Source organism: Terrapene carolina, unplaced genomic scaffold (genome assembly GCF_002925995.2).
Source record: "Terrapene carolina triunguis isolate 2854851 unplaced genomic scaffold, T_m_triunguis-2.0 Scaffold23, whole genome shotgun sequence".
In the NCBI taxonomy this organism is placed as follows: domain Eukaryota; kingdom Metazoa; phylum Chordata; order Testudines; family Emydidae; genus Terrapene; species Terrapene triunguis.
The window spans coordinates 1,222,746-1,236,982 of record NW_020664374.1 but is presented as its reverse complement, the minus strand read 5'-3'; the positions used below and the strand labels follow the sequence as shown (position 1 = coordinate 1,236,982).

General features: G+C 43.6%; 1 protein-coding gene across 1 annotated transcript in view; it reads right to left on the bottom strand.

Moving 5' to 3' along the window:
• Window positions 1-14,237, bottom strand: part of LOC113406131 (gamma-aminobutyric acid receptor subunit alpha-5) — an 88,283-nt gene that overhangs the window by 16,190 nt on the left and 57,856 nt on the right. The gene's annotated exons all lie outside the window — the stretch shown is intronic.

The window sequence follows — 14,237 nt, the reverse complement described above, 5'->3', positions numbered from 1 at the left end:
TTTTTTCTACAAGCCCCAGCACCTGGATCATGTTACTATATGAGAACTTCAGCTTTCACAGTTAAAAAAAAAAAGTTTGAAGCCCTTGTGGCTGCAAAGGAAAGCTTGAAAACAACAGTCCTATAGTATTAAAAAGCAGAAGTAGGGTGACCAGATGTCCCGATAAAATCAGGACCGTCCCGATTTTGAGCTGTTTGTCCTGCGTCCCAACCGATCTCTGGTCGGGATGCAATTTTTGTCCCAATATTTTGCGCCGCCAGGATCACTCGGCTTTTTTTTTTTCCCCTCTCGGCCGGCCGGCAGCACTCGGCTTTTATTTTTATTTTTGGCCCCCTCCCACCCCCCCGGTCCCAATATTTTCTTCATCTCATCTGGTCACCCTAAGCAGGAGGAAAATTAAAAGAAAAAGCTGTGGTTTTTAAGACAATCTCATTATTTTGGGTTGCCTGTCTTATAATTTTTGAATGTTTAGGGTCGGCAATGGGGTTGCAAGGAGCCAGAGACTGTTTTACCAAATCCTCTGGAAAAACTAATGACAGGGCATCGATTTCCTTGCAAAGAGAGTGCAAAATGCAGGTGTGACAGACATGGAAATGCTTTGTAATAATGTAAGAATATTTATATGTAAACTAATTATTAACATACATTTATATTGGGGGTAGTGGAATGTTTATTATATTCTCACATTCACTGGGGTCTGTGCAGGGTTGCAGTACAATAGCTTCTCAGATTTAAGAGCATCCAAGCACACACTTGAAAGATAACAGGGGAAACCGGTGGTGTTAGCTTCAAGGATCCTGTATCCCATCTTCAACAAGTTGTAAGCCTTGTTTTTCTAAAGCTGGTAGCCTGTCTTGGAAAGCAGGGACTCAGAGAAGGACTTAAGGATCATTGTTCACAATCACCTGAGCATGAGCTCTCAGAGCAATAGTGTGGCAAAAAGGGGAATATCAAATAGAAGTAGGGAAGGGATCTTGACTCGTACACAGCATTGGTGAGACTGCTACTGGAACATTGTATCCCGTTCCGGGATCTACACTTCAAGAATATGGGCTAGGAGCTTGCTCTCTCCACTCCACACATCAGCCTGGTATGGCCGTGCTTCCGGGAATGGTGCACCCTACTCCCCTTTAGAGGGAGGCAGTGTAGCACTGGACTGGGACTGAGGAGATCTTGGTTCTATTTCCAGATCTGTCACTGGCCTGTGGGGTGACCTTATGCAAGTCACTTCACCTCACTCAGTTTCCCCATCTGCAAAATGGGGATAAAGATAGTGCCCTCCTTTGTGAAGTGCCTGGAGATTTAGTGATGGAAAACGTGCTATATAAGAGCTAGGTGGTTTTATTATTATTATTAAGTTTATGGAAATACTAGGGATCGGCAACCTTTCAGAAGTGGTGTGCCGAGTCTTCATTTATTCACTCTAATTTAAGGTTTCGCGTGCCAGTGATACATTTTAATGGTTTTAGAAGGTCTCTTTCTATAAGTCTATAATATATAACTAAGCTATTGTTGTATGTAAAGTAAATAAGGTTTTTAAAACGTTTAAGACGCTTCATTTAAAATTAAGTTAAAATGCAGAGCCCCCCGGACTAGTGGCCAGGACCCGGGCAGTGTGAGTGCCACTGAAAATCAGCTCGCGTGCCGCAAAGAAGGGCCACAAGAATGGTCCAGGGCCTAGAAAATAAGGCTTCTGATGTGAGGCTTAAGGAGCTGAACTTATTGAAGAGGAAGTAGAAACGTGTCTTGATCACTGTATGCACAGGTATTCGCACATGGAAAATGATCTGAGCGTGGGGGATTTTCAACTTTGCTGAGAAGAGCCTAACAAGATTACGGCTGGAAGTTAAAGTTAGACAAATTCAACCTTGAAATAACACACGATTTCCCAATGGTGAGGGTAATTAAATATTGCAACAGCTTACCAGGGGAGGGACTTGACTCACCATCACTTGGAGTCTTTAAGACATGACATATTTCATAACACATACTTTCATCTGGCTTCTGGGCGAAGTTCTGCAGCCTCTGTCAGTGGGAGGCAGTGGGGGAGATCAGGCTGGGGGATCATGGTGGTCCTTTGTGGCCTTGGAAGCTGTGGTTCTATGAATTCCCCCTTCCTTCATGGAGCATGGGGAGAACAGGAATGCCAATATAGCCCTTGACATGCTCAGAACACTTTCAGCTTTGCACTAAGACAATGCCTATAACCAAATCTCATGTTTCAAGGCTTCAAGGGTCAGGAAGGAATTTTTTCCCCCAGTGCACAATTGGCCAGATGTGTTCTGGGTTTGTTTGGGTTTTGTTTTCCACCTTCCTCTGAAGCACCAGAGATTGGCCACAGCTGGAGACAGGAAACCAGACAGGGCAGATGAGTGCTCTGAGGTGAGAATCCTCCTTCCTAGATGCCTGGCTCACATGACTTGCTCACATGCTCAGGCTCAAACTCATCATCAGATTTGGGTCAGAAAGAAATTTTCCCACAGGTCAGATTGGCAGGGACCTTGGGACATTTTGCCTTCCTCTGCAGCATGGGGCATAGTTCACCTGCTGGGATAATCTAGACATATCTCACCTAATCAATTCCCTGCCATTGCAGGGGTATTGGGCATTGGTGACATATCGGTCACTCCTGTTCTCTGTATCTGGCACACAACAGTTTAGTCTAACTAAATTCTGAACTCAATATAGGGTATCTGGGTGAAATGGAATGATATAAAACAAGTCATACTAGGTGATCTAGTGGTGGCCTTAAACTCTATTAAACTATGAAATCAAAAAGGACACTGAAGAGTTAAAAAAAACATTCTCAGGAGAAGAAAGGGGGTCAGTTGTTAAAAGCTTCTCAACTGACTCAGGTTAAAGTGACCAGGTGTCTGGTTTTCAACTGGAACACCCGGTCAAAAAGGGACCCTGGCGGCTCCGGTCAGCACCGCTGACCGGGCTGTTAAAAGTCCGGTTGGCGGTGCTGCAGAGCTAGAGCAGGCTAGTCCCTACCTGTCCTGGCTCCGTGCTGCACCCTGGAAGTGGCCAGCAGGTCCGGTTCCTAGGCCGGGAACCGCGGCCAATGGGAGCTGTGGGGGCGGTGCCTGTGGGTGAGAGTAGCGATTCACGCAGAGCTGCCTGCCATGCCTCCGCCTAGGAGCTGGACCAGCTGCTGGCCACTTCCGGGCCGCAGCCTGGTCCGCGGTGCCAGGACAGGCAGGAAGCTGCCTTAGCCCCCCTGCTGCGCTACTGACCGGGAGCCGCCAGAGGTAAGCTTGTGCCCAAACCCTGAGCCCCAACCCCCTGCCCCAGCCCTGATCCCCCCCCAAACCCAGAGCCCCTTCCTGCACCCCAAATCAACCCCAGACCCTGCACCTCCAGATGGAGCCCTCATCCCCCCTACACCCCAACCCCCTGCCTCAACCCACAGCCCTCATCCCCAGCCCCACCGTAGAGCCCGCACCCCCAGCCGGAGTCCTCACCCCCTCCTGGACCCCAACCCCATGCCCCAGCCTGGAGCCTCCTCCCGCATTCTAAACCCCTCATTTCTGGCCCCACCCCACAGCTCGCACCTCCAGTTAGAACCCCCTCCCGCACCACAACCCCCTGCCCCAGCCCAGTGAAAGTGAGTGAGGGTGGAGGAGAGCGAGCCACCGAGGAAAGGGAAATGTAGTGAGCAGGGGAGTAGGGTCTCGGGGAAGGGGCAGGGCGGGGGGCATGGCCTCAGGGTAGGAGCGGGGCTATGGTGTTTGGTTTTGTGGGATTAGAAAGTTGGCAACCCTAACTCAGATAGAGCCTTTGTGGAGGGAGTCTGAGGGAGTTGGCAACTCTTAGAGAAAGGCAGGCCTGCTACAGACTACTTTAGTATTATTTTAAAATCTATTTTCTCTTAAATGCTTTTTGTTTCAATAAATAATACTTTGCTTTAAGATGGCTGTCTGATCACTGGTTACCACTGTCATTGCTCCTGGAATCATAGAATCATAGAATATCAGGGTTGGAAGGGACCTCAGGAGGTCATCTAGTCCAACCCCCTGCTTAAAGCAGGACCAATTCCCAACTAAATCATCCCAGCCAGGGCTTTGTCAAGCCGGGCCTTAAAAACCTCCAAAGAAGGAGACTCCACCACCTCCCTAGGTAACGCATTCCAGTGCTTCACCACCTTCCTAGTGAAAACGTTTTTCCTAATATCTAACCTAGACTTCCCCCACTGCAACTTGAGACCATTGCTCCTTGTTCTGTCATCTGCCACCACTGAGAACAGCCGAGCTCCATCCTCTTTGGAACCCCCCCTCAGGTAGTTGAAAGCAACTATCAAATCCCCCCTCATTCTTCTCTTCTGGAGACTAAACAATCCCAGTTCCCTCAGCCTCTCCTCATAAGTCATGTGCTCCAGACCCCTAATCATTTTTGTTGCCCTCCGCTGGACTCTTTCCAATTTTTCCACATCCTTCTTGTAGTGTGGGGCCCAAAACTGGACACAGTATTCCAGATGAGGCCTCACCAATGTCGAATAAAGGGGAACGATCACGTTCCTCGATCTGCTGGCAATGCCCCTACTTATACAGCCCAAAATGCTGTTAGCCTTGTTGGCAACAAGAGCACACTGTTGACTCATATCCAGCTTCTCGTCCACTGTGACCCCTAGGTCCTTTTCTGCAGAACTGCTACCCAGCCATTCGGTCCCTAGTCTGTAGCAGTGCATGGGATTCTTCCATCCTAAGTGCAGGACTCTGCACTTGTCCTTGTTGAACCTCATCAGGTTTTTTTTGGCCCAATCCTCTAATTTGTCCAGGTCCCTCTGTATCCGATCCCTACCCTCTAGTGTATCTACTACGCCTCCCAGTTTAGTGTCATCTGCAAACTTGCTGAGAGTGCAGCCACACCATCCTCCAGATCATTAATAAAGATATTAAACAAAACTGGCCCCAGGACCGACCCTTGGGGCACTCCACTTGAAACCGGCTGCCAACTAGACATGGAGCCATTGATCACTACCCGTTGAGGAACAGAATTGTCAGGCCTGCTGAGGTAATCACAGTGGATGTACATCAGACTGCAGCTTGGGCCAGCTCTGAGAATGGAGGAATCAGATGTCTCCATCCTGACAGAAGTGATGCCTCCAGGCCTGGGACCTGAGTGGGGCAGGGGTAAGGTTGCCAACCCTCCAGGATTGTCCTGGAGTCTCCAGGAAATAAAGATTGCTCTTTAATTAAAGATTGCGTCATGTGATGAAACCTCCAGGAATACAGGGTCCACTTGATGAGCCCAGAGGTGCTGTTAGTCAGGGAACTGTGATAGCAGATCAGCAAAAATTGTATGCAAAAGTCTTGTGTTCTTAAATACAGATGGCTACTTTTCAGTGCAAAGCAGCAAAGAGGAAGCTGCAGTGTGCTGGAGGCTTTCCAGGCTCTTAACAGCTTTGTTAAGATATTGCCACCAAACTGAATAAAGGTTTGGGTGATTTCCTAACCTCCAGAGAAATCACTCCCTCTATAAATACTGCTAAATCATCCCTATTATGGATGATTTCACCTGGGAGCTCACAAAAAGTATATGAAGATCAATCTTTTCTTTTCTTTTTTACCTTTGCAATGCCCCAAACTACTTGAAGCGTCAGGGCCTGCTTTTTTTTTAGTAAAAAGGGTAATTTATCTCACTACCTCCTCCCTACAAGATTTCTATTCCCTTCCTCCACTTCAGTTTACCCACTGTGTTCTATGCTATCAACACACTCCATATTAGTTTTCAGGAAAAACAAAATACAAACCAAAAGTGAAATCCTTGCAAGCTGCATGGAAACTTTTTAAAGACGCCATAATAGAGGCTCAACTTAAATGGATACCCCTAATTAAAAAAACAGAGAGAACCAAATAAGTGCCACCATGGCTAAACAACAAAGTAAAAGAAGCAGTGAGAGGCAAAAAAGGTATCCTTTAAAAAGTAGAAGTTAAATTTTAGTGAGGAAAATAGAAGGAGCATAAACTCTGGCAAGTGAAGTGTAAAAATATAATTAGGAAGGCCAAAAAAGAATTTGAAGAATAGCTAGCAAAAGACTCAAAAAGTAACACCAAACATTTTTTTTTAGTACATCAGAAGCAGGAAGTCTGCTAAACAGCCAGTGGGACCACTGGACAATTGAGATGCTAAAGGAGCACTCAAGGACAATAAGGCCATTGTGGAGAAACTACATGAATTCTTTACATCGGTCTTCAAAGCTAAGGATGTGAAGGAGATTCCCAAACCTGAGCCATTCTTTTTAGGTGACAAATCTGAGGAACTGTCCCAGATTGAGGTACCATTAGAGGAGGTTTTGGAACAAATTGATAAATGAAACTGTAATAAGTCACCAGGACCAGATGGTATTCACCCAAGAGTTCTGAAGGAACTAAAATGTGAAATTGCAGAACTACTAACTGTAGTTTGTAACCTATCATTTAAATCAGCTTCTGTGCCAAATGACTGGAGGATAGCTAATGTGATGCCAATTTTTAAAAAGGGCTCCAGTGGTGATCCCGGCAATTACAGGCCAGTAAGCCTGACTTCAGTACCGGGCAAACTGGTTGAAACTATAGTAAAGAACAGAATTGTCAGACATATAGATTAACATAATTTATTGGGGAAGAGTCAACATGGTTTTTGTAAAGGGAAACCATGCCTCATCAATCTACTAGAATTGTTTGAGAGGTCTACAAGCCTGTGGACAAGGATATAATGATCCAGTGGATATAATGTACTCAGATTTTCTGAAGGCCTTTGACAAGGTTCCTCACCAAAGGCTCTTAAGCAAAGTAAATTGTCATGGGATAAGAGGGAAGGTCCTTTCCTGGATTGGTAACTAGTTAAAAGATAGGAAACAAACGGTAGGAATAAATGGTCAGTTTTCAGAATGGAGAGCGGTAAATAGTGGTGTCCTCCAGGGGTCTGTATTAGGACCAGTACTATTCAACATATTCATTAACAATCTGGAAAAAGGGGTAAATGGTGAGGTGCCAAAATTTGCAGATGATACAAAACTACTCAAGATAGTTAAGTCCAAAGCAGACTGTGAAGAGCTACAAAAGAATCTCACAAAACTGGGTGACTGGGCAACAAAATGGCAAATGAAATTCAATGTCGATAAATGCAAAGTAATGGACATTGGAAAACATAATCCCAACTATACATACAAAATGATGGGGTCTAAATTAGCTGTTACCACTCAAGAGAGATCTTGGAGTCATTGTGGATAGTTCTCTGAAAACATCCACTCAATGTGCAGCGGCAGTCAAAAAAGCAAATGTAATGTTGGGAATCATTAAGAAAGGGATAGATAATAAGATAGAAAATATCATATTGCCTCTATATAAATCCATGGTATGCCCACATCTTGAATACTGCACGCAGATGTGGTTGCTCCATCTCAAAAAAGATATACTGGAATTGGAAAAGGTACAGACAAGGGCAACAAAAACTATTAGGGGTATGGAACAGCTTCCATATGAGAAGAGATTAATAAAATTGGGATTTTTCAGCTTGGAAAAGAGACAACTAAGGAAGGATATGATAGAGGTATATAAAATCATGACTGGTATGGAGAAAGTAAATAAGGAAGTGTTATTTACTCATTCTCACAGCACAAGAATTAGGTGTCACCAAATGAAATTAATAGGAAGCAGATTTAAAACAAACAAAAGGAACTATTTCTTCACACAATGCACAGTCAACCTGTGGAACTCTTTGCCAGAGGATGTTGTGAAGGCCAAGACTATCACAGGGTTCAAAAAAGAATTAGATAAATTCATGGAGCATCGGTCCATCAATGGCTATTAGCCAGGATGGGCAGGGATGGTGTCCCTAGCCTCTGTTTGCCAGAAGCTGAGAATGGTGACAGGGGATGGATCACTTGATGATTACCTGTTCTGTTCATTCTCTCTGGGGCACCTGGCACTGGCCACTGTCAGAAGACAGGATACTGGGCTGGATGGACCTTTGGTCTGACCCAGTATGGCCATTCTTATGTTCTTATGTAGATTAAGTGACTGCTTGAATCTGTGAGCAGTCTATAAGAAATAGCTCTGAGAGGTGTGAAATGCCCCATGCATCCCAATGGGGCGTCAACATTGTTGATGATATCACTTCTGGTAATTTTAGCAGACACATCCAGTTAATATGTGCTTGTCCCACAGTCACAGATTGCCTCCCACTCTTTCGTAGGTGCCAAAACCTCCAATTACCCCCTACCCAACTGGTATAACTTCTGGCCTCCTCCTTAACAATTTATGCAATGCAATTATGCAGTGTCAGCTTGAAAATTGCTGGTGTGGTGATAGCCTAGAATAAAATCAATGGAATATCAAGATAAGGCAGGTGATAACATACTGATTATCATAATGAATTTCACAACAATCTGTTTTTCTATTTAAAATAAGGTTCCATAAGGCTTCCAATCTGCCCTGCCAGAGTGCCACAGAACTTAAACCCATCTTGTGTGTGGTTATGAGAAAGCCTTTCTATTTGAGAGATAAATGATCTATCTTGGTCCACCCTCTTCCATGCTTCCTCCTCCGCCCCCACCAGGAAAATGGGGCAGAGTAGAGTATTATAGAATATCAGGGTTGGAAGGGACCTCAGGAGGTCATCTAGTCCAACCCCCTGCTCAAAGCAGGACCAATCCCCAACTAAATCATCCCAGCCAGGGCTGTGTCAAGCCTGACCTTAAAAACCTCCAAGGAAGGAGATTCCACTATCTCCCTAGGTAACCCATTCCAGTGCTTCACCACCCTCCCAGTGAAAATTTTTTTCCTAATATCCAACCTAAACCTCCCCCACTGCAACTTGAGACCATTACTCCTTGTTCTGTCATCTGCTGCCACTGAGAACAGTCTAGATCAGGGGTAGGCAACCTATGGCACATGTGCCGAAGGCGGCACGCAAGCTAATTTTCAGTGGCACTCACACTGCCCAGGTCCTGGCCACCGGTCCAGGGGGCTCTGCATTTTAATTTAATTTTAAATGAAGCTTCTTAAACATTTTTAAAACCTTATTTACTTTACATACAACAATAGTTTAGTTATATATTATAGACTTATAGAAAGAGACCTTCTAAAAAGTTTAAAATGTATTACTGGCACGCAAAACCTTAAATTAGAGTGAATAAATGAAGACTCAGCACACCACTTCTGAAAGGTTGCTGACCCCTGGTCTAGATCCATCCTCTGTGAAACCCCCTTTCAGGTAGTTGAAAGCAGCTATCAAATCCCCCCTCAGTAAGGTAGACAATTTTTGTTAAACTACTGTCAGGATATCACTGATGGTGAAGTAAAGTGAAAGAGAGGTTGGGAAACTTGAGGGATATGCATGTGTATCTGCAGACAAAATGTGGCACGTATGATGGTCCAAAACGTATCTCATTTCATTCAAAGCAGATTCAGATTCAAGGCCAATAAGCCATTTGGGAAATTTTCTTTCTCTCAGAACTCAAATGATTAATTTGCTATTCTTTAGCAGAATATTTCTGATTTCCTAAAGGAGGAAACCCGGTTTGAATCCTCCTCCCTCCTCCTCTAAGCATACACTACCAACAAAAAAGAAAGAAGGTAGAGTTTGGGACAATAATATAAAAATATAGAAGTGTTTGAAACTATTAAAAGCTTCAAAAATGAGTGAGTGCTAACTGACAGATGTTTCCAATGAGCATTTTATAAAAGGCTAGAGAGAATTCTGACTTACTATCTACCAAAACAGTGAAATGAAATAATTTCTGCTGGTAACTCCTGGCCAATGAGCCATGCCCTAGTTTTTCAAAACTAACAAACACTCCAAGAAATTCAAAGACAATGGAGTTCCCCTCTCCCTTTTTTTGTTTCTTAATGTGGATAGCAAGAGTCTTATACAAGGCCAAACACACTCATTCATTTCTATGAGTGGAGGGGAGCACCCACAGCCTTGTGAAGGGAGGACAGCATTTCTAACTCTCATGGGTTTTTCTGTGTGTGACAGGAGGTTGGCTGGGGCTGGAGCCTGTCTGGCAATGACACAGGAAGCTCCAACCCTCTTGTGAATTTCAGTCCATTCCCCCCGCCGCCCCCTTTAGTGGGCTGCCTGCCCCACTTGCCCGCTTCCTGGGATAGAACAGCCAATCAGAGCTGCTGCAGGAAGCAGGCAGAGCTCTCTCCCCATCCCCTCAGCAGCCCCACACCATTTTCACAGGAGGTGATGGAGGAAGAGGGAGCTAAAAAGCCCAGCAGCTTAGGGTGACCCCACTCCCCCCTGCAACACTTGGCCTGGGACAGGGCGCAGGGAATGGGAATAAAGAGCACTGAGAGCTGCCCCCCCCCTCCAGCCTAGAAGAGGGAGAGGGGACCCTGCTGGCGCATTTCCCCCCAGCTTGGGAGGGGGGGTTGAAGAGCCCAGGAGGAGCAGAGGTGAGATGGGGCAGAACTGATGTGGGGGCAGAACTGATGCAGGGGCTGGGGGGACAGGTTTGATTTGGAGGTGTGGGGGAGGGAGAATTATTTGCTGGGCAAGGGGTGGACAGATGTGGAGGTGGAAGCGCCTTCAGGGTGGACCAAATTCACCTTCCCCAGTGCATTTGGGTGTGATGGCAACACTAATGATCACAAACACACACTGGGGAGGGGCAGGGGGAAGTTCAAAAATCAAACAGACCCCAAAACCCACTATAATCTTTTTTTAAAGTCTTATGATTTTGGGGGGGTCAATCTCATGATTTTGGGGGTCTGACTCATGATATTTGAACCTCGGGGGTTTATGAATACTGCTATAAGGAAGTATGAGACAGTGTCTGTAACAGGGCAAAGCACTAGCCTGAAAAGGCTTAAAGGATCCCTGCCTATCACATATGGAATATGTATATAAGGAAGTGGAAGCTCAGCCCTGAAGCTCAAGTGTGTCCTGTTTTTCCTGGCTGGTGCAGGCAAGAGAAAAGCCTTTGGCACAGGAGCCAGTGTTAGTTAGTGGAGATGCTTTATTTTATTTGTGTCTTTCGCGGTCAAACAAATAAATTGTGTCCTGAGACAAGGCCTTAAAAGGACATGGGTATGGCATTTGCTTCCCCTCCCATGCTGGTGAAACAGCCCACCAGTTTACAATGCCAGCTCCCCAGCATGTTCCTTGGAGCTACTCTCTATGTGGGGGATCTGCTGGTGGGGTTGTCTGCTTGCCAGAGGATTGTCCCTCCTACTCAACTGTTAATGAGTGAGTGATATTCTAATCCAGTCAGCATTATCTACCCACTTCTCCCAACCACCTACTCCCAACCTCACCTGATTGACGGGAAATTGGTGAACAGGAAGTCCATGGGAGCATGACTCCTGCTAGAGCCATGCTGTTATAGAAGGTGGGAAAGGGAAAACAGGCAGCAGTGCAAAGTCACAGGGTATCCCTGGCCTACAGTGGCTCTCCTAAGTCAATGGGCTGAACCACCCATGTTTGTGGGCTGTGGATAGGTATTCTCAACAGTTCAGTCACTTGGAAAATACAGCACTCAAGTCCAAACTTTTAGAGTTTCATGGCCCCTGCACTTAAAATACCCAGATGAGGATGATTTAGGCCAAACCTACAAGTCAGTGGGAGTTTTGTGTGTGTGGATTATTTCCAGGATCTGACCTTAAATCACCACCCAATTAAAAAAAATAATTACCTGTACAGCTCATCCATGACAGTTATATTTTATACCCAAGTGATAAAATACAAAACAATTTAAGAAGAATTTTGCATAATTTATAGAAAGCTAAAGATCTATTGTATCCAGTAGCTGCTGCATTGCTAGATGCTACCAAATTCTAATGTGTGGTGTAACATATCCCACAAATCTGGACCAAATTTGGCTTTAAATTTAGTAAAAAAAATTACTCTCAAACCACTAATAACTGGTTGAAGAAATAAAGAAAGATGTTCCATAGAAAGCTACCTTCACTCTTCCATTCTGTTTAGGCTACATTCTCATACTCTATCACTATGGCATACAGTATTGATCACACCATGGTACCATTAGAGTACTTAATCTTGGAACTGCTGCTAATCCCTATCAGAAGTAGTCTACTGTAGAGATCCCAGGGCCATTAATTGGTAAAGATGAGCATAAATTATCAGATTACACAGATGGGATTCTTTTAATTACAAAGGATTTTATCTGTCATGCAATCCAAAATATTTGAATGTTGATATCTTTTTCTGGTAAGATTTGGGGATATCATTTTAAAGGTTGAAATATTTTTCTTATGGAATTGGGCTTCATTTGTTTTTAAAATATGGAATTTGAACTGTACAAACCAAAAATACGTTTCACTTGACATAAATTAAACATGGAGTTAAGGAATTTTGTTAAGGCCAATCTGGGTTCTGTTAATCAGAGAGCCAAGAGATAGACTTAGCAGAGATTCCAAACCTTACCCTTCTTGGTCAATTTGTGCTTTAAACAGGATAATGACACTCCGGTTAATTGATCTGTTTTTTGTGTTGCTTATGCAGGTCTCCTGACTTATTTACAAGAGATTGTTAAAATAGAATTGCTGAGTTCCAGGTTTATTGTCTTTTGAAGACTTCTGTACCAAATATATTTGTTTGCATAAAAAGATGCCGTTAGTAACTGATGAAAACTCAGCCTACTCTCCAGGAATGAAATTGTGCTCTTTCTGGTTTGTGCATCAACATTAGTTATAAATAAGGAATCTGTACTTGGTAGTGCCTGTGCAACTGAGGGCAAAATTTAGCTCTGCAATTGGAACTTTTACTTAAAATTTTTGTTGATCATATGTGAGCCAGAATACAATCCAGCTCACACATCACTAAGTGCTAAAAGGAGAAAGAAAAGTAGTAACAATGTAGTTTTGTATAAAAACTAAGGCAATGTGGCACTGAATATGGACAGAGCAGGTCTGTTTCATACAGGCAGTTTTCAAAGTAGAACTGTAATTTAACTAGTGTGAACAAAAATTGTATCCACATATCTATGGAATGATAGCCTAAAATGAATATTTTTGAACAGTATGCTGATTTACAAAACAGGATCTTCACATTGACTCTAGTGGGAATTATGGATTCACAAGGAGATTTTAGGGGGTTGAAATTATTTAAATTCAGATTGATCATTTGGCCTTTAAACTAGCATAGGGTTTGGATAAATAATTTAAATTGAGCATGGTGATTTGCATAGCTAAGTGACTTGCAGGGGAAAGACTAGGGACTAAAAAGTGGGAAAAGCCCATCGTGAGACATTTCTGGATGATGTGATGTAAGCTGTATAGGATGCTGAAGCCAATCTTGCGAGCAAATTCTTAGCCATGTGTTTGTCCATGGGAAACAAGAATGAGGGCAGCACATAGTTACAAAATGGGCATTTTCTAATTTCAAGCCTACTAAAAGGATCGTAATTTTTGTCCTTCCCAAAATTAAAAGAAAAATATGGCTCTATACTAAAGGCAATATTCTCCAGCTAAAAAGAATGTTCTTAGATTCTAGCCTTCCCTTTCCACAGGAGACAGAACAGGACATTTTAAAATGTGTCAGACAGACCTCATGAGGCTTCATTACTAAGCAACAGTAAGATACTACTGTGATTGGAACTATAAAAAAACCCTAAAATAGACAGCTAGAAATGGCTGTATATCAGATTGTGATGTGCAAGCCATCACAGTCAAGGTTGGAATGGGAATATGAAGTAAATGTTTCTTACTCTGAAAAGAAATGGAGCTATTTACTGCACTCAGATTAGAAGATATTTAGATATGCAAGCTTGACATTGATTCTGTGTTGCCAACACATGATTTTTTTGGTGACTCTCGCTATATTTGGTGTTTTTCTTAAAGCTCCTTCAGCTTCTGGAGGGAGATGGTTAGGAGAGAATCTCAGTTTCCATTAAAAAATAAATAAATAGGAATCTAGCCCTCATGGTTGTGGAGAAAAGCTTGAAAATGTGACCTGAGTGCATCCTAAGGGCTCAGGAACCAGAAGACAAATAATATATATTGGGTGCTTTTAATTTTTTAAAATCTCATGATTTTTGAGGCCTAACATGCTTTTTGAATGCTTAGTTGACTATATCGTTGACTACTTAAAAACAATCAATTGACTATATTGGAATCCGGAGCTAGTATGTAAACTAAAATATACAAGTGCGAATTGGTACTGATAATGTACAAATACTAATGTACACATGTACTCATAAATCACTCAGGAACATCTTGTCAAGTATCAGAGGGGTAGCCGTGTTTGCCTGAATCTGTAAAAAGCAACAGAGGGTCCTGTGGCAC